The sequence below is a fragment of the Cinclus cinclus genome, chromosome Z (genome assembly GCF_963662255.1).
Source record: "Cinclus cinclus chromosome Z, bCinCin1.1, whole genome shotgun sequence".
NCBI lineage: Eukaryota > Metazoa > Chordata > Aves > Passeriformes > Cinclidae > Cinclus > Cinclus cinclus.
The window spans coordinates 60,070,670-60,097,514 of NC_085084.1; positions in this window are offsets into that span (position 1 = coordinate 60,070,670).

The following is a 26,845-nucleotide window of genomic DNA, read 5'->3' on the forward strand; positions in this document are numbered from 1 at the left end:
GCATTGGAGACATAGACCTCCCTTACCCAAAGTGTTTAAAGCTCTGGACTTGCCTGGCTCAGGGCTGACTCTACAGAGGCGTTGTCCACCCCCTGCTAGCAAGAATATCCAGAGTTTCCTGGTGTAGAGAGGAAGGAAATAGACTTTCACTGCCTTTTGCATCACTTTGGAAACCTAGGACAAATAGCACATCTCAGCTTTATCTTCTCTAACCTACAGAGCACAGTGCAACTCCTCCACGTTTCAGATGTCTTCTAAAAAGCTGGTGGGGCAGAAATGTTTTGCTACTCTGCAAGGATGAAGATGGCACTGGTCATACCTGCTTCAGAAAATTCCACGTTGTGTCTATAAAATGAGCATCTCCCATGATGAACTCCCCATAAATATCTGGAAAATGTCACCATCAACTTACAGTTAAGTCAAGACATGAACCTTGGCTGACCTATTTGTGTAGTTCCCTCTAATCCCTCACTTCCTCACAAAACTGGATGGTCTGAGAAACCATGGACCTCTCAGTAAATCATAAATCCACAGAGTTTTCAGTTTGGAGGATTTGAGGAACGGATTTCAGGAAGTAGTGAGGAATAATGATGCTCTGGGGTATTTTGTCATTTTCAGTTCCAAGAATTTATACACGTTGTGTGTGACTTCCCCAGGTGATTTGAAAGAAGAAACTGAATTAACTCAGTATTTAATTTTTGAGTGATAATAATCAAAATTGTACTTTAAAAGATAGTGTTCCATATTGTGAGAATTGCCATATCCCCAATAAAGAAATAAACTGTCCATACATGTGAAGTCAGACCTGATTTAGATATAGTCCAGTAAATATATATTTTTGACAGCAGCATTATTATACTATTTTATTTTGTCTTCTGGTGTATTATTTTCTGTAGTTTCAAGATGCATATCAGGCTGGCCTGACTCAGAGTGTGTGGGAAATTCAGAAAGATATCCAAAGGTATATGTAGGGGTACATGTTGCAACATTGTTCATACATTCAGCTCATGGTTTTCTGCTGCTTTGCTGCTGTCCCAGGGTTCTAGGGACTCTGGTTGTTAGAAGAGCTTTGAAGGTTTGTTAATGTGCTGTGGCACTTTTGGGCATTTGATCAAAACAAATGAAACAAAGCGAGTGTGAGACCATGTTTTTAAAAAGTTATTTAGACAACAAAAGAGGGATGGTGCAGTGAGTCTGAGGCAGCTTCAAATTAACAGGTTTGAGATTGATAATAACCTTGTTATGGCAGCTCAGAGATCACTGCGTATTAGTACCCTGCTAAAGAGCAGTCAAGATGCATATTAGTAATCTGAAACTGTATTCACTTTCCAAACATATCTCTGAATTATTTGCATCTCATTCCATATGTTTTTTTCATCTGACACCTTCCAGAGAGAGTGGGGTCCTTCAGTGCAATGGCAACACCGTGGAAGGACTTCTTCCTTCAGCATTCACAGCTAGTTAGAAGGGATCTGCTGCAACATGTCATCCCTGTGCCAGGGCAGGATTACTGCTGAGGAACGGCAGCTGAGATGTCCTGCCAAAATCGCACATCTGTGGAGCTAGAATTGTCTGGGACCTCCTCTAGAGCTCAGGAGAGGGTTACACATACAGTAAATAATGTGGAGAATAACAGATAGATGACAACTGACTACAGAAACACAAAGAGATGTGCTAAAGGACTATCTATCATGCTTGTAATTATATGAGGTTATAACAAAGAGAGATAGATTTAAGATTCAGCTGGGAAAATCTGTCATTATTACTGGCCAGCATCTGCAAATCTCAATGGCTAGTGTTAAGCTCCTAAATCAACTTTCAGGTATTCAAAGGAAAATTGTTTAGGTTTTCAGAGGTGGTGAAAACTTGCCTTCGCAGTCCTCCTTTCCTGCTGCAGAAAGTACAAATGCCCCTAATGAGAAAATTTTCAAACCTATGAAAATTTTAATCTGCTACAGATATTTCTCCCCTTTACTCTGGTAATGTGTTTCTTGTTCTGTCAACGTTGTCTCATTAGAGGAATTGAAGTCCTTTTTAAACACACTGGCCAAATCTTTTCTTGGATGGCTCTCACTTGTTTCTGCAGTGCTCTCTGAGGCAGGAGCATCAGCATGTGGTGACATGACCACCTCTGTACTGCTGTTAAATTGCAGTGTGAGACACACTGAAACTGAGGGCTGTAAAACTCCCTGCTTTATAAAGTCATATCCTGCAACCATGTGTGTACAATCAGTGTGTGCTGCCAGATGGTTAGGAATACTAAGTAAATGCAGAAGAAATTTGGATTCTGGACCCAGCTAGGAGGTAAGATATATGAATCTATGAATTAAAATGAAATTATGAGGTTAAAAAAAACCCACAAAAGCAGACCCAGTGTTTTTGCTTGATGTATACACTGCTGGATGGCCTTGCCCCAGATTATATTGAGCTGGTAAGTCTCTGAATATAAAGCTGCTTCTTTTTTTGCAAAAAGTCAATAAATCTTCTCCTCAGGCTTCATCCTGCAGAGGTGACATGGCAACCTGTTGGGTATGTGCTTGGACATGAGGTAAAACTACTTCTTTATTGAAAGAATGCCAACCACTCCCCCCCCTACACCTCCCCTTGTTCCAGCAATACACAGCCTGAATACAGATTATGTGTGGAGCAGTTTGCACCACCATCTGGAATAAGTGATGAGTTTTATTTGTGACAGAGGCTACAAGAGAGTTTTCCACAGAGCTGGTAAGAAGGAGGGCACAACTTTCTTCTGCTGGGGTGGACAGTCCCACTCTGACAAAAAACATTTGTACCTTTTCAGCCTCTGCTAACCCTTATAAAGGCACCCACCTCTGCCTGATGGCCTTGGGGTGTAGGTGCCAAGGATTCTTGTGGTGCTCCCTTTCTTTGCTTGTATTTACCTGTATCTGAGAGGTCCCAACCCTCATTCAGGTCTTTGGCTTTACTTAGGAAATGGCAAAGACCTTTTCCCTTTCCCACCCTGAGGCTGAACTCCAAACCCTGCGGCTCACCTCTGCCTGGGGTACAAACTGCACTGGGGTGGATGGGAGCAGCTCTTGGGAAGGCCTCATGGCATCAGAGATGGCCACAGGTCATGGTCTCAGGCAAGAGCTCAAGACGAGACCCAGGTTGCATCGTCATGGTGTTTGCTGGAAAATCTGCCTAAAGAAAATCCCAACAAACAACTCCCTTCTCCAGTGTAAATCCAGTTGCTTTCAACTTTTCCAATTGCCTGCATGTGGTGCCTGTCCTTCCTTCATGCTATTTAAAAAGTTCTCCACAGCCACTGGCCTGCTGGGATCAGAGGTGAAGCACCACTGCCCAAATGCAGCAGGAGCTGGCATCCTGGGGATGTGACATTTCCTCTCCTCCCTGGATCCCTCACCTGTGCTTCTCAACAGTGTGTGCCTCACCATGCTGTCTCTGCTCTTCTTTTTGGAGAGGACCTGCAAGGGAGTGCACCCTGCGCCCTGAACCACACCTTGCTGGCAGTGTATGCAGAGAAAATGCTGGATATTGGGAACTCATGAAACTGGGGGTAAATTACTTTTTCTGCTTTCCACAGGGCTCTGGATAGCAACAGTCTGAAGGCTTTTATGAGCTTGAAGATACTCATCTATGCTGAGAAAAATACCTGACTAAAGACTTCTGGATCACCAGGAAACTATCAGCCACTCTGGGGGCAGAAATGCCTTTTTTAGTGCCAATCTTTAAGTCTGTGTTTCAGCTCCTTTTACCAGGATAATTGCAGGAATTGTTGCAAAATGCTCAGATGCTCTGTAATGATAGCCACATAAATGGAGAAGCCTAGCCTTTTTTAGGAAGCTTTCTTTAAGTAATTTCAACACGCTGATTTTCCTTGATTTTAAAGGGCCAGTTTGCACGGAGAGTTATACCAAACAGAGCTGGAGTGAGGCTCCAGAACCCAAACTTGCCATGGTTCTGCAGATCCCATGCCCAAAACAAGTAAATCAAACAATGGAAAAGGTGTGTTTTCTTCAGCCATCTGGCCATCTATCACCTCTCCCAAAACCAGAAGAGAGGTGCTTCTGTGCCAAAGGATTTCCTACCTCACCTGTTGGGATTTATTCCATAATCTGCTGGCAAAAACATGTCTGTCCGTGCAAAGTGCAATAAGCTGCCTCCGTCAGCAGCTGCTGCCAGGAGTCAAGGATGATGATCAAAGCAATCTGTGTGAACTCAAACACTACATACCTGTCCCTGAAAAAGCTGCATGTAGTGGCTGGGTGCCTTGAGTGATTCCTGACTTTTATAGACTTTGGGCTCTGAACCTGATGTTTACTTAGTAGACCGGTACAAGGAATATCTTTTTGAGAACTGGAGTGTTGCAATGACTTTACGTAATAAAAGAACTTTAGAATCAATTTTGTTCATAGAATCAAATCATACTTTGTTATTTATAATGACATTTTCATTAAAGAAACAATTATCTAGTTTTAGAATCCTGTTCTGTCTAGCTGTTCACTTAACTAGTAATTAATTTTAATAAGAGTCCTATAAAAAGAAAATTCTGATTAGAGGGATGAATATAGGCACAGGAAAGAAAGGAAAACATATATCTACTTTGGTCTCAAAGTACTAAATATACCATTTTAAGCAACATATTTACTACAAGCAGAAGGACAAGCAAACATTTATTGCTTTTATCAGCACTAATGCAGAGTCCCTTTGGTTATTTCTTTAATCCAAACAGCTTTCTGGTAGATCCAAGATGTGAGGCCTTTTTGTAATTACTTGGCAAGAGAAAGGGTCCAGAACTTCTCTGCAAACACAATTAAGTTGCCAAGACAAGTCCTGTATTTGAATTAAAACTATAAATCTTTCATCTGCACCTACTCTACATCAAATAGCAGGAAGAGGCCCTCCCAACTAACAGTCTTAATTACCAGAGCACTGCAGCCTTTGAGCATGACAGAGCCAATGATAGCTGACCTTGTGCTCCAGCCCCAGAGCAGGATCAGTGTGATGAATGGGAAACCCTGCCTGAAATATCACAGCAAAGGGAACGGCCTCAGATGGCAAATTAAGTGCCTAGGACACTGTTGGGGCTACACAAATATATAATAATACCCTTTGCTTTGATCTGTTTATAATGGAATGAGCAGTATGTTGAAGGTTGCAGTGTAAACACATCAAACTTTGTCTAGTAATGACCAGCACTTGACACCCCCTTTCCCACACAAATGCGTGTAGGATGGTGGTTTTTCTCCTCTCAAATGCCACTTAGAGTACTGTTGTGCTTGGGGTAGGAGTGTTAGGCACTGTGGGCTTGTTATGGTTGTCTCTAATACTCCCACATTGTTGCCCATGGCCCATAGTACGTAAAATAACCGTGGGCCTCCAGGGAAAACAGGACTTATGAGGCTTCATCTTCCTTTTCACAGTAATCAGGTAGCAGGTGAATAAAATACTGTGGCAGCTGAGTTTTTGGTTGCCTTAGAGCAGCTGCTCCCACACTGTGTAGTGTGGGTGTTGAGCAGCCCTCAAGATCCTCAGTAGTGTTTTCTCTTCAATTCTGAACGTTTTTCAGTCAAGTGTTGTAACGGTGGTGGTGCATGAACAATACTTACAATATCTTTATTGGCCCAAAAATAGGCAAATGAATGCCTGAAGGCAGGACCAGATTTTCTCTGAAACAACTACTTCTTAGGATGGGTTGCTACACTTTCTGGTGTACTGATGTTTCTCAGACATTTCTTAAACTCTTTAATTGCTATATTAACTACTAAGCATTTCCTTTCTGGTGTTATTTCTATTTCATATCTTAAGGTTTCACAGCATATTCCTTTCACTAAGGGGTCTTGCTAGCACAGTTATCAGTCTGTCATCAGAAGATACCTTGTCTGACTACCAGGATCACTCATGAAGAAGGAGAGCTCATATGAGGTATAGTATTTCAAATATAGAGTATAAAATGTTTTAACTGAAAACATAAGAATATTTGTTCTTTTTTTCTTCTGTTTTCTGGGAAAAAAAAAAACCCAACAAAAAAACCCCCAAAGAAACAAAGAAAAAGAAACAAAACAAAAAAAAAAACCCAACCAACCAACAACAACAACAAAAAATAACCTCGAAAAAAACTACTTAAAAAGAAGGTATCATTAATTTGTATGTTTAACATGATAAAGCTAGAAAAAATTTGCATATGAAAAAGTTTTGTAGCAGATGTTTTACAGTGGTAGGGAATTCTTAAAAAATAATTTCCAGAGAGCTCTAAGTGTGAAAGTAATTTTTATTTAGCACACAATATGTTTATGCATGTAAATAATCTACACTTACAATCTTATTGTATTAGGTTTCTATGATAAATAGAATATGCTGTCTTGTACCATATAGATATATATCTGTGTATTTGCATTCATGTGCTTTTCTTTTTACTTTTGTATTTGTTACATTTCAAGGAGAAATCTGTCTGCATTTAGTCTTATGTATGGTACTTATTGTGCTTGCTACAAAAACATTTGAAACTCACAACAAAAGAACATTAAACCAATCAGGAAAATCCTGGGATATGAACCCTAGAGAAAATTTATTGGAGGCATATTTTGAATCTGCAAGCCTGTCAGGTTATACCCACAGGCATTACCCCCATGCAAAAACAGAACTATCCAGCATAAAAGCAGACAGGAACAACAACAAAAAAAGTGACAGTGGAGTTTGTGCAGTCAGATCTGCATCCTTCAAATATTCCACAGGAGGTATTCTCTTCACCTGTTATGGTTTTAGGCAGTGGTGGCTCGAGTATTCTTGGCTGCTCCACGGAAATCTTGGGGGAGGCATCTCCTGATGGATGCTGCATGACTACTGCCAGAGGTTAAAAGTGCAAGAGAGACTGTGAGAATCAAAGGATATAGCCAGGCCTATTTGCTTTGAGGAAAAATGATGTGACTGTTTTAGGGTTTCCCTTCCAGTGCAATTAGTGGATCTGCTTCATTAGCAGAAGTGTGTGGTGGGAATGCAATAGCCTTGGTGGGAACATTCAGCTTTCCTGAATGCCTGGGAGGCTTGCCACTAGCTTTATCACAGGCTGAATTTTACCTCATGAGCATGTAGTCTCTTGATACAGAACATGAATAATAAGGATGGGAACGGAGTATACATAACAACATATTGCCAAAAAGGGGCAAAATTCTATTAAAAGCAATCCACTTTTGGCAGCAGAAGAGTTACCGTGAAATTTAAAACAGGAAGTTGTGTAATTAACTGCACATTTTAGAGCAATATTATGCTAAATACAATAAATTACAGCGTTGAATAAGTGGCTGAGATTTTCAGCATAAAATGAGTAGAAATCTACTCTGTAGCCTCAATGGAAAAAGGTAACTTTCTGACTGCTACATGCCCTGTCTATGCAGCATTTGCAGAAAATAGAACTTGCCCTGCTGGGCAAAGCTTCACTTTTATCTGTATTGTGAAAGACATTCTTTTTTTATCTTTTTATAGGCTTTACCAAGTATTTTAGATTTAAGGACTGAAACAGAAGAGTAACTCTAAAAACGACTGGCAAAGACATCCTTAGAGAGAATAAGCATAACTCTGACAGAGTATAAATATGACCTATCACCTCTCAAACTCTGCACATGGACATGTTTTTGCTTGCGTTTCCTGTCCACACCATTTCTTTACAGAGTCAGCAGGTCTACATATTGTAGGTGAACATGATCAACATCCAGTTTGTATATGTTAAATAATATCTCTTGTGTACACGAAGAGTTACTAAGTTGAAATGGGACAGTATGGGGAGAATATACCCAAAACTGTGTATACTCAGTTATGAAGGGAGGTGAGATACCACAGTCAGCCCTTGCAGAACTTTTGTGCATTGTATTTACCCTGGACTGCTTTGATGGAAGATGCACTAGGAATACTTCTGAATATGTATGTGTCTGTATTTGCAAATATTTGGATCAACCACAGATAGAAATCATCTTGCATTATGTACATTTTGTATGGATGAAAGTGTTCTCCAGCATAAAAAAATTCTCTCCCAGCTGTAACACTGAACTTACTAATGTGTTTTGCACAGTACACAGAACTCTTTCACACAGATTTCTAGTGAGCTGCCATCCTTGCTTTCTGTTTGCCTAGGGAAAAATTACTCCCGTAGCTGCAATTACTAGATGCTATAATTGCTCCATAGGGTACGAAAAATTGTAGTGGTGAGGCTGGGCGCTGAAAAGTTACAGAGGGGATGTAGACAAGGAATCTGAGAGGACTGCGCAGGGAGGGACTGGCACTCATAAAAGGGCAGGCTTTTCTGCTATTTGACTACATTCTGCAGTCCTCTTAAGTTTCCATGTGAAAGCATGCTAGTAAAAATGAAACTGAAGAAGGCATAATTTGTTATTTAGCCCTTCCCTACCCAAGCCCACATAAACTAGGTGTTTGAACAGAGAATCTATGTCAGGCACAGCTTCCCGGCAAGAGTGGGAGGAGCAGGAGGCTGTGGTTAAGGGACAGCGAACGCAGGGTCCCCCCTTCTCCTCCCTTCTCAGAGCAGCTGGCCAGGCTGCAGGATCAGCTCTGCCCTCTGTAACACCACATGCATGGCGCTTGACACAAGCAGTGCGCTTGTGATAATCCAGCTTGCATGGGCTGAAATGTTGAGGGTTCAATTAATGGTATCAGTTTGTAGGATGGTCATGAAAAGAGGGGCCAGTAACTTCCAGTTGCTGGAGGGAGTGGCAACCAGCAGGCAGAAATGGGAAGAGGGGTCGGGTTGTAAAAAGAAGATGTGTGACTACAGATGGGATGTAAAGCCCTGAGGAATTCAGAGCCGTTGAAAAACATTTGTTAAAATAACGTATCATAAGGCTCAGATGTCACAAGGCTAATGTTCAGGCTGCTTTAAAAGCCTTCAAAAGGCAGGAAGAGAATACTCTGACTTCTGTGAACAGCCAATACGCAGCATTTAGACCCAGCCATTGGCAGTTATGGCAGACAGAGCATGAACTCCAGAAAAAAAAAATAGGTCTGGCCTGTGATAAAGTGTTCTATTCCCTAGGAGTAGATGACTAGAACAAAAGTAAAAGCACAATGATTTTCACAAGGCTCCAAGCAAATTCTTTTAGGGGAAGGTAGTGGGAGAGAGAGAGGAGTTAAAAAATAAATTGATCTTACTTACCTTTTCTTTAAAAGTGGCTCTGTTGGAAATTTGAAACCCAGACACACAAGGATATTATTGTGATATTTCCTTTTGCAACAGAAGGCAGAAACCTTATAGAGGTAGGATTGCATGTGTACAGTATCCAGCCTATTCTCTACGCTCAAGAGATGCTTAAATCTGGCTGCACGATAGAAGGCAGTCAAGCTGCACAAGAAAACATTTTAAATTTCACTGAGCACTGTATACTGTTGCTTTCAGTGTCCTGGGTAGAGTTTTTATCTGAGCTGAATATTTAGTGGAGCAAAGTTTGTTTCATGTCTTTTCTTTCACTCTGATTGTAGTGGAAAAAGCAATGGACAGCCAGCAGCTTTGCCCTCCTGTTCTCCCTGGGTCATGTTCTCCTACTGACTCCTGGAATCACAACTGGTAAGAACTGAGACTGAGCAGGAAATTGTGAATTCAGCAGTGAAAACTCTATCACTGAAAGCATTTCTTGGGCTTCTCTTTGACTCCTGCTGGAGTTCATGTTTTCAGAGGGACATTGTCTGAGGGACATTGTCTGTGAATTAGAAAATGGGCAAGTCTCACTTAGTTTCTCCTAGTCACTCCAGTTTCTACAGCCACACCAAACAACTGCAGAAACCATGCTGGCTGACAGAAAACTTGGTGAGTGAAGGGAAAATGAAAAGTCACCTGGATTTGTATTAAAAAAGGATGAGTTACACCAGCAGCCTGCTTTGGCTCTGTTCTTAGTGAGACCCATCTGTTCTGAGGAAGCTGAGAACATTTCAAATAAAAGCATTTGTAATTTCAAAAACTCCTTTACACTTTTAGGGCAAAATGTCAGACCTTACTTCAACAGATCTCTGTCCCCAGAGTCAGAACTTGAGTCTACCTAAAGGACATTAGTCATCTCATACCAAATGCCTATAACTCAGCAATTTCCACCCAAAACAATTGATTAGAAACAATTGGATCCAGGTGGAATGGACAGATCCATTGTTATTTCCCTTTTCCATTACTTTTAACTTACTGAATCTGTTCTAGAAGATAAAATATTGTTTGGTACCTAAGCAAACTTTCAGCTACAGCTGCTAGTTAGATTTGGAAATAGATGATATGTGATATGGGACATATTTCAGGTGGCAGTGCCTGGAAACTAATCAAAGAGACACAGATTTGTGTTCTGATGTTATGTTAACATCATTTATGGTGTAATATTTCTAACAGCAACTGGATGCCATTTAAGCAGTTATATTCTATCTACTCATGCATGGTAGTCTCAAAAATCATGACAGTATGCCAACAAATAGTTCTGTTCAGTTTGCAAGAGTAAGTTCAGTAGAAGGTTACTCCAAGGTTTTCCATCAGGACATAAAGCATAATGTCTTATTTTTCATTTATATTCATTTTCTTACTTAAGAAAGGAAGAAAGGCATCAGTAGGAGAAAGTTGTAAAAAAGATAAAGAAAGTAATATATAAAAAGAGAAAGGTGAGAAAATCAGAAATTACTAAATATGCTTGCAGGCCATTTCCCCCAGGGTCTCAGAACAGCATCACTGGAGCAGAATCCACACAGACACTACTGAGGGCTACAACAGTGAAACTCTACAGTTGAATCTCTAATGTGGGAAACAGCCTTTAACACTAGCAGAAACTGAAACAGATGAGCTAAAGCACGCTGAAGGGCTTTTGGTAAAAACTAGGTGTGGGCACATGAATGAGTCATTGCAGGGTGAATTAGAAGGTGAACTTTCAACACATCTACTGACCATATATAATTGCTTGTGTTGCTAGCTCTTCATTCTTCATACACAAGGGAGGCATGTTGGTCTTCTACTGAAAGATAAACAACCTTCAATTATATGTCTTTCACTGGAAGTTTGTGGGAGTTGTTCTGATGCTCTGTTCATGCAGACTTTTTTACTCCACAACTTGTTCAATGTCTGTAGCCACAAACTAGCCATATCCCATGTGCTGATATTCTAGATATTCTTGTTTTGTATACTGCAAAGTTGCACTTCACAGAATCTTCTGCCCCCTCGATTTGTTCTGAATGGACTAATCCATTAATAGTGTATTAACAGAACAATGAAATCCTGGGGCAGCTCATTAAAGCAGCCACTTCACAAATAGTGTCCCACTAGGCACCTGTCTTGGTTTGAAAGACAGGTGTTTGCCAAGGAAAGAAGAAGCTTCCCCTTGGACTGAAAAAAAAATGTGATTCTTCCGATTATTATAATTTTGTAATTAAGAGAGCTCTCAGGCAAAGATATAGGGGTAGGAATAACAGTTCTTTACTAGTATATCTAACACGACAAACAAGAACAACAACAGCTATGAAATTACCCACAAACAGAACAGTAACTCAGTCCCAGTCCTTTCTGGCTGCAGGCACCTTTTCCCTGAGCTGCAGTTCCCGGTGCTGGGGGCGGGCGGGTCCCGCAGAGCCGCAGGAGGGCTGGGGGTGATGGCAGCGCTGTCCCAGGGGGAGAGAGAGATGGAGAGAGAGCCCTCCGCTCACGGTGTGGGTCCTGGTGCTCAGCAGAGTGCTGGATGGTGGTAGTTCACAGCGAGAAGGGAGCAGGCCAGGGTCCGATGGTGGTTTCCCGACGCTGGGATGGCAGGGATGGGGTTGAGGCGGCGATCGTCCTTCTCGTCCGAACTCCGCGGGGGAAATGGGCCGAGGCCCAGCCTTCCGCTTCCTCTTCTGGCTGTTTGAATCTCGCGGGTCTTACCTCTTCCCTCCCGTCCCCTCCCCCTTGTCACCAGGGCCCAGTCAACAGGTATCTTAGCATGACCATGGGGAAAATTCCACAGAGGGAAAAAGGGAAAGAAACCAACCCTCCACAGCACCACAAGGCACTGACCATTTCCCACAAATTTATTTCTGCTGCCCCAGAGGACAGAAGCTAGAGTCCCTTGAACAGAAAAACATTCTTAATAGGTCAAGAGCTTCCATGGCCTGTGAGTAAGAATAAGGTGGGAGTCTCTCAGGCTCCATCCTTTATCTTTCTGTTAAGTGATGCTGGCTAGCAGGGAAACAGCAGGAGAGCAAACTCCTATCACAAGACAGTATGCAGCTTCCCTATGTTCCCATGTTCCCTGACTAATATGGGTTTTGTTCAATTTTTTCCCATCTGGTAAACATATTTCTCTCAGAAATATGTTTGTAGTATGCTATCAAATATGGAACACAAGATTAACTCATTACTTCAGCACAGAAGACTTGAAATGGACTGATGTGAAACTCAAAAATTGGTAATGAGGAACTTTGATCCAGAAATATGTCACATACTAGTCTCCCCCATCAACATGCACTATGAAAGCTCAGCAGGTCCTAGAAGCAGCATCAGTCATGAGACAGCAAATTTATTTTTCTTTGAGTAGAGAACATTGATTAAAGTGGCAAAGTGGCTTGCTAAAAGATTAAACATTATTCTTGCCAAACACCTTGTTCCTCCATGTACTGTGAGCCCAATAATGAGATCTTCACCTGGGGCCCTACCCGAATCACTCCCAAAAACCCATCTCAGGACTGTACAATTATCTGCACATTAATCTGTGAAATCCCAAAGAAAATTACTATAAACTTTCCAAAACGCACACACTCTGCTTTTCAGAGAGTGTCAGAGTCTGTTCCATTCGAAAGACTCTCTTTTCCAAGAATGGATCTGGACGTTTTGGAGAGCACAAGGTCTGAAGTGCTCACTGTAGTCCTGAACATAAGCACTGTCGTTGGTTCATAAACCCGTCTGAAGCATCCAGCTTCTCAAACTCAAGTCTGAGTTTCTTGTGGCCTGACCCCTTTGTAAGCCAGCTACCTCAACTGAGATAGATAGTGTATCTACACTGACTCCTTGACAGATGAGAAAAGGTTTCCTTTTCCTTCTAAACAAAAGCCAGTGCTCATGTTAGAATGTTGCATTGCTGAAAAAAATGAACTTTCTGTGAAGTGCTTTCTATTTCAAGTGAAGATGTCAGGTTCATTTTCAACTCTTCCAAGTCTGTGAATCTGTCTGGTTTAATCATACATCTTCATGGGAAGACCTCTGAGGACCTGAACCTCTGGCTCAGGAGATCCAACCTCCCCAGCTTGTTATTGCACCAAAACTCTGTGAAGATTGTGCTGCACCCTGTTTTCCTCTGCAGGAGGACAGAGCTTTTTGCTTAACTACTGCTTCCTGGAAAGTCTTTCAGCACCACCTAATTACATTAGTATATCTGTGACAGAGCTCCTGAAGTCATAGAATATGCAGTATGGACAGATGGATATTATAAAACAAGTACTAAATTCCAACCTGAAATGTAAAATGACTTCAGTAGCACACTTGAGATTTATGGCTACTACAAAAAGCTGGAAAATGGAAACAACAGTTCCTGTCTTTCCTGCTGCGGTGTTGTGTCGGGATTGCTTGACAGAATAAAATACAGAACTTAACATTTACATTTCATACAATACCATACCATTACTTATCATTCTCCATTTCAACACATTGTCTTACCCGAGTATGAAGGAACAGGTATGTAGTCCGGGAAAGTGCATCCTCTAGGTTTATGGAAAGATAGGATTATCCAAATATACAGGCATGGATAAACTATTTTCCAAGAAGCAAAGTCTTTTAAAGTGATGGACATAGCAGGATTCAAAAAAAGAGAACATATATGGATTAAAGTGCTAGATTCTTTCCTCCTGAACTGTAAGGAAACATTGTTTGTTCTTCATATTTTGAAAGAAACAGACTTTTTACTGGTACCTGGACCTGAGATTTAGGAACATGTGATTATTATGGGTCTCACAGTGTTTTATCACATGCAGAGATTGACTGAGACAAAACTCTGCTATCAGTTTGAGCAATTCACTTTGGACTAACTAAAATTCCCTCTGCAAATGCAAATGGGAGTCTGGATAGCCTCCTTTCATATCAGGATGAATACATATCATATTCAGCAAGATTGAAGAGAATTAAAAGAAAAAATCTATGTGTAACTCACTATATGAGGTGAAGAGACCTGATTTTTTTGTTTTGGCTTTGGGTTTTGGTTATTTTTGGGGTTTTTGGGGGGATTTTTGGTGGGTTTTTTTGTGTTCTTTTTTGTTGTTGTTGTTCTTTTCTTGTGTGTGTGTGTAGGGTTTTTTGTTGTTTGTTTGTTTTTTGGTTTTTTAGGGGAGGGTGTTTGGTAACATCAGACCTCAAAATGTGAAATCCAGATTTCATTATGGACAGTGAATTTTTATTTTAACTTTGAAGTTCTTTTCAAAGTGGCTCGGATACCAGTTTTCAGCTTTACAACACAGTACCCAAACCAATATGGTACTCTTGGGGAAAAAAGTATCTTAAAAATATTGGAATTTGAAATAATTTGTGTCTTTTTAACCCAAATCATCAAAGCTTGAGTCAACAAATGGGAAATGTTAAAGAACAGCAAAGGCTTTGGGCACAGCAAACTGGTAAATGATATGATTAAAGACAGATCAGATTACAACACAGGGAAGAAAAAGTTATCTGAATTCAGGAAATGTTTCTTCAGATTCAGAAATAGTGCCATAAACCTTTAAATATATAGCTCGTTTCATACCACAAATACTGGTTATGACCAGCAAGTGTCAAGACATAACACAATGAAAAAAAAGTGGTAAATTGTTCAAAGATTTGTTTAATCTCTTAATGAAATTTCAGTCTCGTTTTGAAATAGTGACTAAAAACTATATAGTGGAAAATTCTTACCTGAACTTCATCTCAGCTTTCTGGCCACATTGAAAGAATACTCTACTGTGAAATGGTCACTCATTACAATTGATTGTTTGAACTCAAACAGAAAATCTGAAACACTGAAGTACTGAATAGGAACGGAAGTGGCTGGTTCTCTTAAAAAAGCCAGGGATCTTAGTGTGACAGTCTCTTTGGTCAAACTTAAAAGCTGCAATATTTCCATAGGCATCTCTAGACACCCATCTCCTTCATGACAAGGACGTGTGCTGTTGACAGAGGTCTATTTCTAAGCAAGCTGTAACCAACACCTTTGAGGGATATCTTGTACCTGAAGAAATGTAGAACAATTTGCCATGCATAAATATGAGATTTTAAATAATTATAAATCTGAAGCTAACCATCAAGTATTTATGTTACTGTGAATACCTCTGCATCATTTTTTTTTCTTTTTTTAAATTTAAGAGAATGTAAGATTAAAACTGTGAAATAATGTGGAACTAAGAACCTTTGGTGATAATGTAGAAACTCAGATTTTGGAAGGTCAAAGTTGTTGTTTTTTTAAAAATAGTCAAGATTTTTTTTCACCTAAAGCATTTCATAAAGCATGTCAAGGACTCTACACTTTCCAAGCCCTTACAGAGTAAAATCTATCTTGTCTTATAGGATTTAATTACTTAAACTCTATGTTTTGGAAATAAAAACAGCAGTAACACAGTAGTGTGACATTATGTTGATCTATATATCCAGCATATGAGGTTATTTTATCTGAGATTTTTAATACAGAAGTCAGGAAGTCTGACTATACATACCAAGATTTAATTAGATTCAACCTAAAATTGTATTGCATATTACACACTGAAGTAAAATGTGAGAGAATATGGTGAGAGTGGAAAAGCCATTTTGTTTAATTGCTCTTTAAATGTCCATTCTGAAAGAAGCTCCCACTATCAGTGAGGCAGCAGTCAGGGCACTCAACCTATTTATACATGAGCAAGTAGGTCTTAATACAGAGCAGAACAGTTGCAACAGAGAAGGTGAGGTTCCTGGTGGCCCAAGGCATGGACTTCTGACAGGAGACTTGGACCCTGATCCTGAGCAGGTACTTTGACCTAGAGATCTCTTACACTCCAGCTGAGGACAGAATCTGAAGCTTAAAGATTGAAGTGTGAAAAAAAAAAAAGGTCAAATTCAATCATAGAGGAGCCTTTGTCTGTCTTAGGATTTTCTCAGTTTTCTCAGTAATAGAGTGACTCATTCATGTGTATATAAATTACACTGATTTTCTGCTTCCATTCATTTTCTAACCAATTTGTTTGATAAACTAATCCAACACAGATTTATATACAGGAAATTATTTTGATTTACATTAGGTTAACAAGAATGCAAGACAATATAAAAGATGACACCTCTTGCAAGTCCTCTTGAATTTTCATTAAATTCTAGTAAGCCATGCATTTGCATATGTTGATGTCATGGAGGTATCAAGGGAGTCTATTAGTCACACTGACTGACCCAAAGAGGACTGGAAACACAGGATGAAACCAGAAAAGTGGGAAGTAGTACACATAAGTGATGGCTAACTTGGTCAAGGTCATCACCTTTCCAAGCTCCTAATTTTGTACATGGAAAAGCCTGAAAGACATTGAATATCAATTAATACTATGTAGAGGCGTAAGAGCTTTGTTTGTTGCTTCCATTTGAATACTTCAGTTCACAGGAGCTGCAAGACACATGTACCTGCTTTATTTGCATATTATTTATATCACAGCGATGTCAGGATCTGGACTCAGTAACAGAAGTGGTCATATGGCTTTGTCAAACAATCATTTCTCCAAATGAATGTAACTGTAAATAAGTAGCACAGTGCATTTTCCACATTTGGTATCTTTTATTTCTTTTGCAGTGAACTGTTCATACAAAGTTTGTATAAAAACAGAACCATTTCCAAGAAGTAATGTAAACAATTTTGAATAAATTACTCACTTTGCTACGGCCTACAAATATTTTGTGGACAGTAAGTAAGGTGAAGTACACATTCATGGAGTCCTTTTTACTTTCAGCTTCTCTTCATGTAGACTTGCATGGCTGCTGTCAGAAATTCAGCACCAGGTGTTAATTTCTCACTACTGGAAATTATTTGAAGATGTTGTTTTCAAAGATCATACACTATCACACTTACTGTATTTGCTATTTCTCAGTTAATTGACTAAATTTTACTTGCAGTGAGCTTCAAGCTGTGATTTATGTCACCATCAGACTTAGGAAACCAATTGCTTCAAAGTGAATTATCCAAACCCAAAGTGCTGTAAATTCCAAGTGAACATTTGCAATTGTTTTCTTTTTCTCAGCTGCACAAACCTATTATTCCCGTGGTGCACAGATAATTTGTAATGGGCTGCTAGATGTATTTGTTAATGCATTCACTCTCAACTTAAGCAATGTTCTTCAGCAAATCCAATCGACGAAGGACTGAAAATAAACAGAAAAAGTCTTCAATAGTATTGACTTGGGTCTCATATAAAAACAATTTGGACATGTCAGTGTGGAAACAAGTGTTTTGTTACAGAAGCTGATTGTTCCCTGCTGTACTGCATGCTAGCAATTTCTTTCAGATGTGTTCTCACTTGAACATTTGCCTCAATCACACTGCAGCTCCACGGAGCCCATATTTCCTCCTGAAAGACATCTATCTCTCTTTGACTCCCTGTCATGCATTAGGTATCAGGAAAATAGCTAAAATCATGTGGTTTACTCATGCTCGTAATGATGTGCCCAAAGTGTGTCAGCTGGTACCATCTGCAGTGCCTGGAGCAGTGTCTGGGAGACTGTGACAACTCAATTGCAGGCTGGAGGTTTTGAAAAACAGGCGATAATTACTATTCCCGATTAGGCAAGAGGTCTCCTTTGTGCAGCACTGGGGAAGCCACATCTGTTACAATGATTACTAAGTCTCTGCCGATCACCAATATTACAATCAAAATAGTCATCAATCTGGATAAAAAGCACCATTTCTTTTCAGTTCCAGCCCACTGATCTGATCCAGTTGTAGCCAATAAATTGATGCTCTGTCACCCTTTCTTTTTGTGTGCTTTTCTTCTCACTCTTACTGTTTTTGCAAGCCATGCAAAACAAGAACTTGGCAAATAATTAAAATAAGAAGGCAAGAAATAAAGCTGCAGTTACTCTTGGCGATTTTAGAAGAACATTGAATTCTGAAGTCCTAGTTCAAGAATTTTCTATAAAGCCACTGCCTTCAACTAAGCCTGGTTTTTTAGTTATATTGGATAAGATCCTGACTCTCAATTATCTAACTGATAATTGCTAGTTTGTATTTTTAGAAAAAGTATAGTTTGTTATCTAACATAAAATTGAGAAAAACATTGCAGAATATTTTCTCAGGTGAAATGCATGTCATTTGACAGTAAAAATTCATGGTTCATTTTAGTCAGCTTCTTTTTAGCCTAACCTAAGACCTAACTGACCATTCATAACTCTTCTGGGGTCTTTCTTAGAAGTAAGCATGTGGTTTGATAAACCATTACATTCTTCATGCTACTCTTTCCAGCACTGATATTTGGAAACTTGATACTATGATTCCCATAAGACAACCCCCAAATACTCTTCCTGTGAAAATTTAAATATTGGATATGATATGGATTTCTACCCAGATGGTTCAGCTAGACCTTCATTTCATGTTAAACCTACCAGAAATAACATGACAAAACTGGGTTTCCAATTGGCAGAAATGAAATTTGAAGCTCTTGAGACTGTGAAAGAAGATGCATTTTGAAATAGCCAGTGATGGAAAACATGCAAGAGAGCTTCTTACATTATATAATTCTGCATTGCCATGAAACTGGTAAACCCTGAAGGAGAATCTTCAGTGCCATATCAGAGATCTTAAAACAATAGTTGCTGCAATGTTCCAAGTTTTGTTTTCTTCATACAGTCTAACAACAGACATAACAACAGATAAATATCAAGACAAATTTGTTAATGTTGCATTATTGGCAGACAAAAAAAATATTACTTTACATTGGAATGCTGAGCTTCTGCCAACTGCCAACAAGTAGACAGCTAACCCTGTTTTAGAACTTGCTGCTAATGGGAAAAAAAGGATGTTGCATAAAAATAGAAATAATCTGGAGGTATTTGAAAATGTTTAGGCTCTGTTCTGATAGTCCTACAAAAAATCGGCTCTGATGACAGAATTTGGACAATTGCTTGTGTAAAGGCAGCAACTTTTTATTTGAACGTAGCCCTTTGCATCTCTTCCATGCTTTGAGAAAAAAAAGGACATTGAATCTGGTAAATATTATTAGTCTAACTTAGAGATGCAGAAGCAAATTCATACAAAGAAAGAGCAGCTTACCTATGACCACCCAGAAGATAATCAAGTACCAAAATGCATGGCTTGGGAAGAGACAACATAGAGTAGCAAGGCTGGTTTGAAAAGCCTGAGGGTTTGAAATGGAAAATTCATTTCAATATGTATAATTAAAGGATGAGAAGTATTTAAATATGTATTTACATATGAAAAATGCAATAGCAATATATTTGTTATGTTGCTGCAAATATTTTGGGGTAGTGAAAAGAGTGCCTTAAATGTGAGAAAGTCTTAATAATGCATGGGCCAGGTAAGGGCTCAGATTCATGCTCATGATGCTTCCAAGGAACCTGGCCCTCTGAAGTTGCTGACAATGGCTCCACAGGAAACAGACTTGGACTTGTGGTTGTCCATTTAGATAAGGATCTAGGAGGCTTCCTGAGTTCATATAAGGCTGATGTTGGGAAAAAAATAAAAACTGTGTAACTGCTACCTCCTTATGCAGGTCTGCTCTGTTTAGGGAAAGAGACCATCCATCTTCCTACACACAGCATCTTTTTTACAGCATGTCCACTGAACTTCAGTCCTTGTCTGATGGTAGCCTTCTTGGAACATGTGCTGTGACCAAAATATGGGATTCCATGCTTCTGCTTCTTGCTCTGGAGTTCTCTTAACCTCCTTAAGCTGCTTTTTGGTGCCAAGTTTTAGACAGGTCCATGGATTAGGCACACTAACCATTGAGGTGGTGAGGTAGATCACACTCTTAATCCAGGTGTGTACATTCCCATCCTCTGTTATACACACAAACACACACAGAGAGGAAATCGGTGAAATGTATGCATTTTACAGTGATGAATGAATGAGCTGAATTACAAAGGGCCTGAGCCCACCTGTCCCTCAGGATCTTCAGCCAGGACAGCTCTCTCAGAGTGATCTCATCATGTGGAGTGAATAAAAATTCATCTTATAAATTATTAGATTTTGGCTGCTCTTTTGTTTTGTTTTCTTCAAGCTACTGAAGGAGAAGAAAGGAAATAAAAAGGAGATTTGATGGATCTGGTAAATATGGATGTGGCTGTAGCCAGGAATAATACATTAGAGAAGTGACTGATGGCCTTGCTTATAGTCAACATATTGAGAACACTGGTTTTCACCACTGCTGTGAACTGCAGCTCACTATTCCTTCACTTTCTGTCTGGCACAGTTTGTGCTTTTTTTTTTCCTAAAAAGGGCTGCAGTCAAATAACAATAGAATTGTGAGCATATTGGTTAAATGGCACTGTCAAATTCTTCTGTCAAAGACACATCTTTACTGGAGTTCAACATACTTACATGATGGATACAGATGTCAGTACTTATTTGCCCATATTTGGTTTTTAAATTGCTTCAGAAAAGGAGTCAAGGTTAATTTCTGTGGACAGAAAGGAAGATATTTTATGATCCACTGCTGTAACATTGGATTTTCTTTAAATTTGCCTGTTTTACCAATTTTCTTGGTTTTTCAGCTAATATGACTTCAATAAAATAGTTTGAAAGAACCTCCTATATATATCTGTGTTCCACTACAAACAAAATACTTGTCTAATGCTGGATCTCTGTCCCATACACGAATATTGCTGTAGGAATTCTCCTGTGGGAGTCTTTAGACAGCGAATGCAGCAGACTGGAGAATATTTTCTGTATTCTCAGATAGATGAACATGTCTCGCATGCATGCAGCAAGTGAAGGCCACAGACAGGCAGACTAGATGGGAAAGAGAAATCACAAAGGTGACAACAGCAAGAATAGCAATGGCAAGGCATATGAATATCTCTTCTCATTTGTTTTCTTCACAAACTTAACTGCCAAAAGTGACAGGAGGTGGGTGTGGGAGTAGCTCTGGTGAAGACAGAGAAAGAGGGGATGGATGCTTTTGTGAAACAAGGGAGGTAGCCAGCATGACTGAGTGGAACTAAGGGGGTAGAGAAAAAAACTAAATTAAGCAAGAAGAGCTGCACAGCAAATCTTCAAAACTAGAATATCAGAACTCTTTAGAGACCACTAGGCCAATATCCAGAGAAGCAGTTGCCATGGCCAGAATAAGAAAGATGGCTTTGGCAGAAACACCCCACTGGCCCAGCAAAGGGAGGAAGAAGTCCTGTAAGGAAGACTGCAGCAGCTGAAAAGAGAAGTTATTAGGTGTGTGTAAGAGGTTTGTCTGCGAGGCTGGAATGGAAAGGCTTGATAGCTAAAATGCTGTAGCAGGTGTGGCTCACTTACTCCATCCTCTCACAGGAGATGTGCTGGGAATCCACAGAAAAAGACTGAAGATCAGTTCAGTGGAGATAGTTAAACACACTGCAGGAGGTTCACATAAGATACCCTGTTGTGGATTTTTTTGTTGCTTGTGAAAGTCAGCCAGAATGAAGGAGTCATTTGGATGTTTATCAGAATGTGAGGACCCTGGCAAAGACTTTCTAGAGTGTCAGCTCATTTTCTAGACTTGTCCAGCTCCTTCATCCTGTTGATGCAATGTCACATCCACTATATTGTTGTGCAGGACAAGCTCCTCATTATTTGTGCAGAACATGCACATGCTAAGACTGCAGTGGCATAGTAGATATATGACATTTGCACATAATTGCTGTGACCTGATACTTGTGTAACTAGATGATGAAAATGCTTTACTTTATCTGAAGTGGATTTTCCATGTAATGACCATATAACTAAATTAGAGATGGATAAACTCGCTGAGATTTAATATGAGCTCATAGCAAAAAAATTTGTTTAAATAAACTTCATGTTAAGATGGATTTTGACAACCGGCAAAAATGCTATTTTTCATTCTTTACTGAGATACGATCTCATTACACATGAACAATCCCTGCAACACATGCAGAAAATGGCATAAGAAACCCCCCTTTTTGATACCATCTCTGCTTGTCAAGTGTTAGATGCAAGGCTAATGAGCTTTGATCCAAGTGCCAGCCAATTTAATTCTCTCCATTATCTTGGCCAAATGGGGATATTTATTAAGTTTCTCCACACGTGCTTGCTGTGCCACAAAGGCAATAAATCATTCTTATGCCACAATAACATGTGCTGTGACTCTTTCCACCAGGAACCAAAGGTGTGACTCTTGCTTTGTTGGATAAACTCAGAATACGGCACTCAAAACCAGATGTGCACATAGGACCACACACAAGGGGATCTTATTCTGGTGGTAATGTGGTTCATGGAGAGAAAGGAACTTGACTTTCTTAGCCTACTAATGCTGCTGCCACAAGTCTGATGTTTTTCTGGAAGGAAGTTGCAGCAAACTCAGCTTCATATTCAGATCACAGTTTTTTTCTTTGGTATGGAACTAACATTTTACAAAAGGCTGCCCTGTGATCCACGCTGCAGACTTGTTAGCTGTAGTAGTAGCAGTTTCTACTGCACTGTGTTGATGAAGTACACAGACCTATCATCTGAATAGGAAATCAAAGCAGGTGGTGTAATCCAAGTACAAAGGCAATATGAAAGAGAACACTGTTACCCAGGGTCACCCAGAAAGAAGAGCAAAAAATGTCTTGCATGCCCCAAGACCTTCCTCTGAGAGATTGGAAAGAACCTCAGCTCAGGGAATTATGAGCTGTCTTAATTAACAGAGAGCATCAAGCTCAGCTGATCTGTCACAAAGTACTTGTGCCTGCTGAAAGTTAGTATCTGAATCCCATGAGTTCATGGGGATATGTGAGGAGGTTCATTGCTGAAATAAGAACTTCAGACTGCATACCTCAGTGACTGGTAGTTAGCAACTTTTACTTGGCTGGCTTGCACTTCGGGTTTTGTAAAAGTGAGCATTGTGAGAGTGGAAGTCTAGGACACAAAAAGGCGGCAGAGATCCCCTTACTCAAACCTGTCATATTTGTTCTATTTTACAGAGCAATGTGATGTCTTGGGGATGGGATGCCAACCCCAACCTTGAGTCTTCTTTAATCAGCTTCCGTCAGCTGTGTTTCTTTAACATTATTTCAAGACCCTTCTATTCCAGCAGGGTATTTCACAAGCCATTAGACATGCCTATGTGTAAGTTCACAATGATAAAGTTTTACTGAAGGCCTTTCAAATGTGTTCCATTAATCAGAATCAAGGCAAAACCTTCCACAGCCTGTCCTGAATGGTCTTCACAAAGAGCATGTACTATGCAGCACTGCTTACCACCAGGCAGGAAACATCTGTTATAAAAAATGGTCATCAGCAAACCAAGCTGGTAGAAGTTTTTCTTGACTGCACTGAAGAGAAAAAAGAAGACTGTGGGAGTTTTCAGGACCAGCCCATCCCAGGTTACAATCTCTAACCTTCATATTTGCACTGTATTACATGAAGATTTATCAATACATGATGACTTAACCCATCTCACCTTTAGTAAGAGGCATGAAACTAAAAGTCTCGGTAATACAACAATTAAGCAGAAAGAATCAAAGCAGAAAGAAAAACAAATTAAAAAGAAAGAAAGATAATAACAAATTGTAACAGGCCAAATACAGAAAAATAAGATAATTTTTCACCTGGGAAATTTGCCTGGAGGGATCAGGTTAATGAATTACCCAGCTATTGAGCACCATATCTATCCATATACCTAAGAACCTTTCTAAGACCACAGAGCAGGCCTCTTTTTAATAACTTAAGCTTGATAACATGTCTAATGTCTTCAGTACTGACATACTGTTAAAAAAACCCCTAAACACATAAAACAGCAACAAGCAACTAAAGCATAACATTCTACATCTCATTAATTTAATGAGACATTATTTACCAGTTTCTAAAGGTTTTGCACAGAGATGGAGACAAAGCTAAATCATCTCTTATCCACTGTTATCAGACCATAGGCAAACCAGACAAATTCTGGTCACTGAAAGGAGTCAGATTTGAAAAATATAATCTCTGAGTGATGGTTCAAATTTTCCATTTGAATGCACCGTGAATCTTCAGAATTTTGTATGAGACTGCTTCAAATTGAAGGAACCCAAGCCAAAGATGGAGAGACACACTGAAACAGAGTGAGACTTGGCAGTGCATTGACTCTGCTGGGGCAGGAACAAAGGCTCAGCTAACAGCATATGCTATCTATTAAACTTTATTCTTTGCGTATGTAGACAGAAAAAGGGAGAGAGTGAGACAGGTAAGAATTCCAGCTCTCTTCTTGATTTCAAACAAAGCTTTTGCCCAGTTTATCTGATAGCTAATGGCATCTGGCGAGAGCTAGACATTTTTGAGGATTATTTCGCACCATAAAATTTTAATTTGGTGCTCTCTCTGCTTCACCAGAAAGTTACACACCCACCACAATCTAATCAAATCCATTAAAGAACCTGTTAAAGGGACCACTATTGCAACAATTCTCTGCTTTGTTTTCGATGAAGAAAACTTTTTTCAAGCCAGGAAATGTTTTGTTGTTTGGAGACAGAAGGTGTTTCCAATTAAGTGGTTCACCTGTATACTAGAAATGTGTGGGAAACCTAAATAGGTTTCCTCCATGAAAATGATAAAGGTTAGGCAAAGTCCTGGAAGAAAGCCATTGAGCTTGACAGTACTACAGGCAAGGATGCCTAATAATGAAATGGATTTTATTTAGTGTCTTTTTCTTATAGATTGAAGTCCTCTCTCCAACTGCAAACAGTTTAAGATACAGGAGGCAAAAGGAAAAACTGAGCATCAGTTTGAAAAGAAAACCTAAAAGCCTGGACTAGTGGGAGGAAATGGTAAAACCAGCTCGGTTTTCATTATCAGCAGGAATTTTCCTGCAGTTCCAGTGGATTAACACTTAGTGGGGTACTGAAGACTGTCTTGGCCTTCCAGATGAGACCCTGAAAAGATTTCTTTCCTCACCCTTGTCCCTTGGATTTGTAAAATGCACTAGACATCAGTACAGGTACAGGAATACTGAAAGCAGTTGGTGATACACCAGAGGGTTGTGCTACCATTCAGACAAACATAGACAGGCTGAAAACATGGACAAAGAGGAACCTCATGAAGTTCATAAAGGGGAAATCTCAAGTCCTGCACCTAAAGAAGAATAACTCCAAGTACTGGTACACACTGGGACTAGCCAGATGGAAGGCAGCTGTGTAGAAAAGACCCTGGGAATTCTTGGGGACAATATGTTGCCCATTAGCCACCAGTGCATCCTTGTAGCATAAAAGACCAGCAGCATTAGGCCTGCATCAGGAGAATGATAGTGACCAGGTTGAGGGATGCAATCCCTCCCTGCTACTCCACACTGCTGAGCCATATCTGGAGTACTGTGTTGAGTTCTGGGTTCCCTAGGATCAGAGACATGGAGATGCTGAAGCAAGTTCAGCAAAGGGTCACTCAGGTGGTTAAGGGACAGAAGTATTTTACAAAGGGAGGCTGGGAGAGATAGGATTGTTCAATCAGGAAAAGAAAAAGTTCAGGGTGTGCCTTATCAGTATCAATAATCCTCTGATGAGGGAAGTAAAGGAGATGGAGCCAGACTCTTATCAGTGGTGCCAAGTGAGAAGCCAAGAGACAGAAAATTCTACTATAAAAGAAGAAAAAACTGTTACTTGAAGGTCATCAAACACTGGAACCTTGAAGGTGTTTAAAACTTGACTTAGAATCATAGAATGGTTTAGATTGAAATGTACTTTTAAAGGTCAACTAGTCCAAGCACCTGCAATAAAGTGGTACATTCTCAACTAGATCAGGTTGCTCAGAGCCCCCACCATCCTGACCTTGAATCTGTCTTGTCTAATCTTGCCCTTTTAAAGAATTTCCCATTGTCTTATCACAGCAGTCTCTGCTAAAAGTTCTTGTTATGGTCCTGGGCAACCTGCTGTTAGTGGCCTGGTATTAATACTGCATTTTTACTACATGATAGGCGTAGTTTCTAATCTCAATCATTTTATGAATGCTCACAAATTCAGCAACTGCATCACCACTATATATGCAGGTGTCTCTGGGCTTGCTTGTCCACAAGGCTGAGCAACTGACTCATGAGTTTCTCTTGTGAAAGGCTGACCTTTGAGAAAACATTTCTACCAGGTGGCAATTTGAGTAGACCTGATAAGACAAAGTGCAATATAGCTATTGAGCCATGCAATAAAATGTAACAAATAGCAGTCCATAGTCCCCATAGAAATATTGTTTTGTTTCTTTGGCAAAATTTACTATTTTTGAAATATGATTTCCATGCTGAAGTGAAAATGGAACTGCCTACTCTGAGCACAGGCATTATGTGGCACAGCTGGCTATTGGGAGTACAGAAAATACTCATTGATTTGAGTCGGAATTAGAATGAAAAGTTACATCTCAGTCAGACCAATGGCTTGGATTTATTCTCTTTCACACCACAGAAATACTCTGTAGAAGTATTTAGTCTGGCATGTTTCACATATAAGTTTTATGGAAACATCTCCCAAAATATCACTTTGTGGGGTAAAAAAATTCTGTGTAGTTCCAGTTAACATATAGTTGTACCTGGAAAAGGAGATGATGAGACTGACAAGCAACTGTTTAACTTCCTGTCTGGAGCAAGACAAAAGATAGCCATCATCTCCAATTACTGAATAAAATTACACCACCAGCACATCATCATGAAATATTTCTATATTTTTAATATAAACAAATGTGTGTAGTTTATATTAAGATGTCAGACACAGTAAAGTGATCCTGAACAATTACTTGCTGCA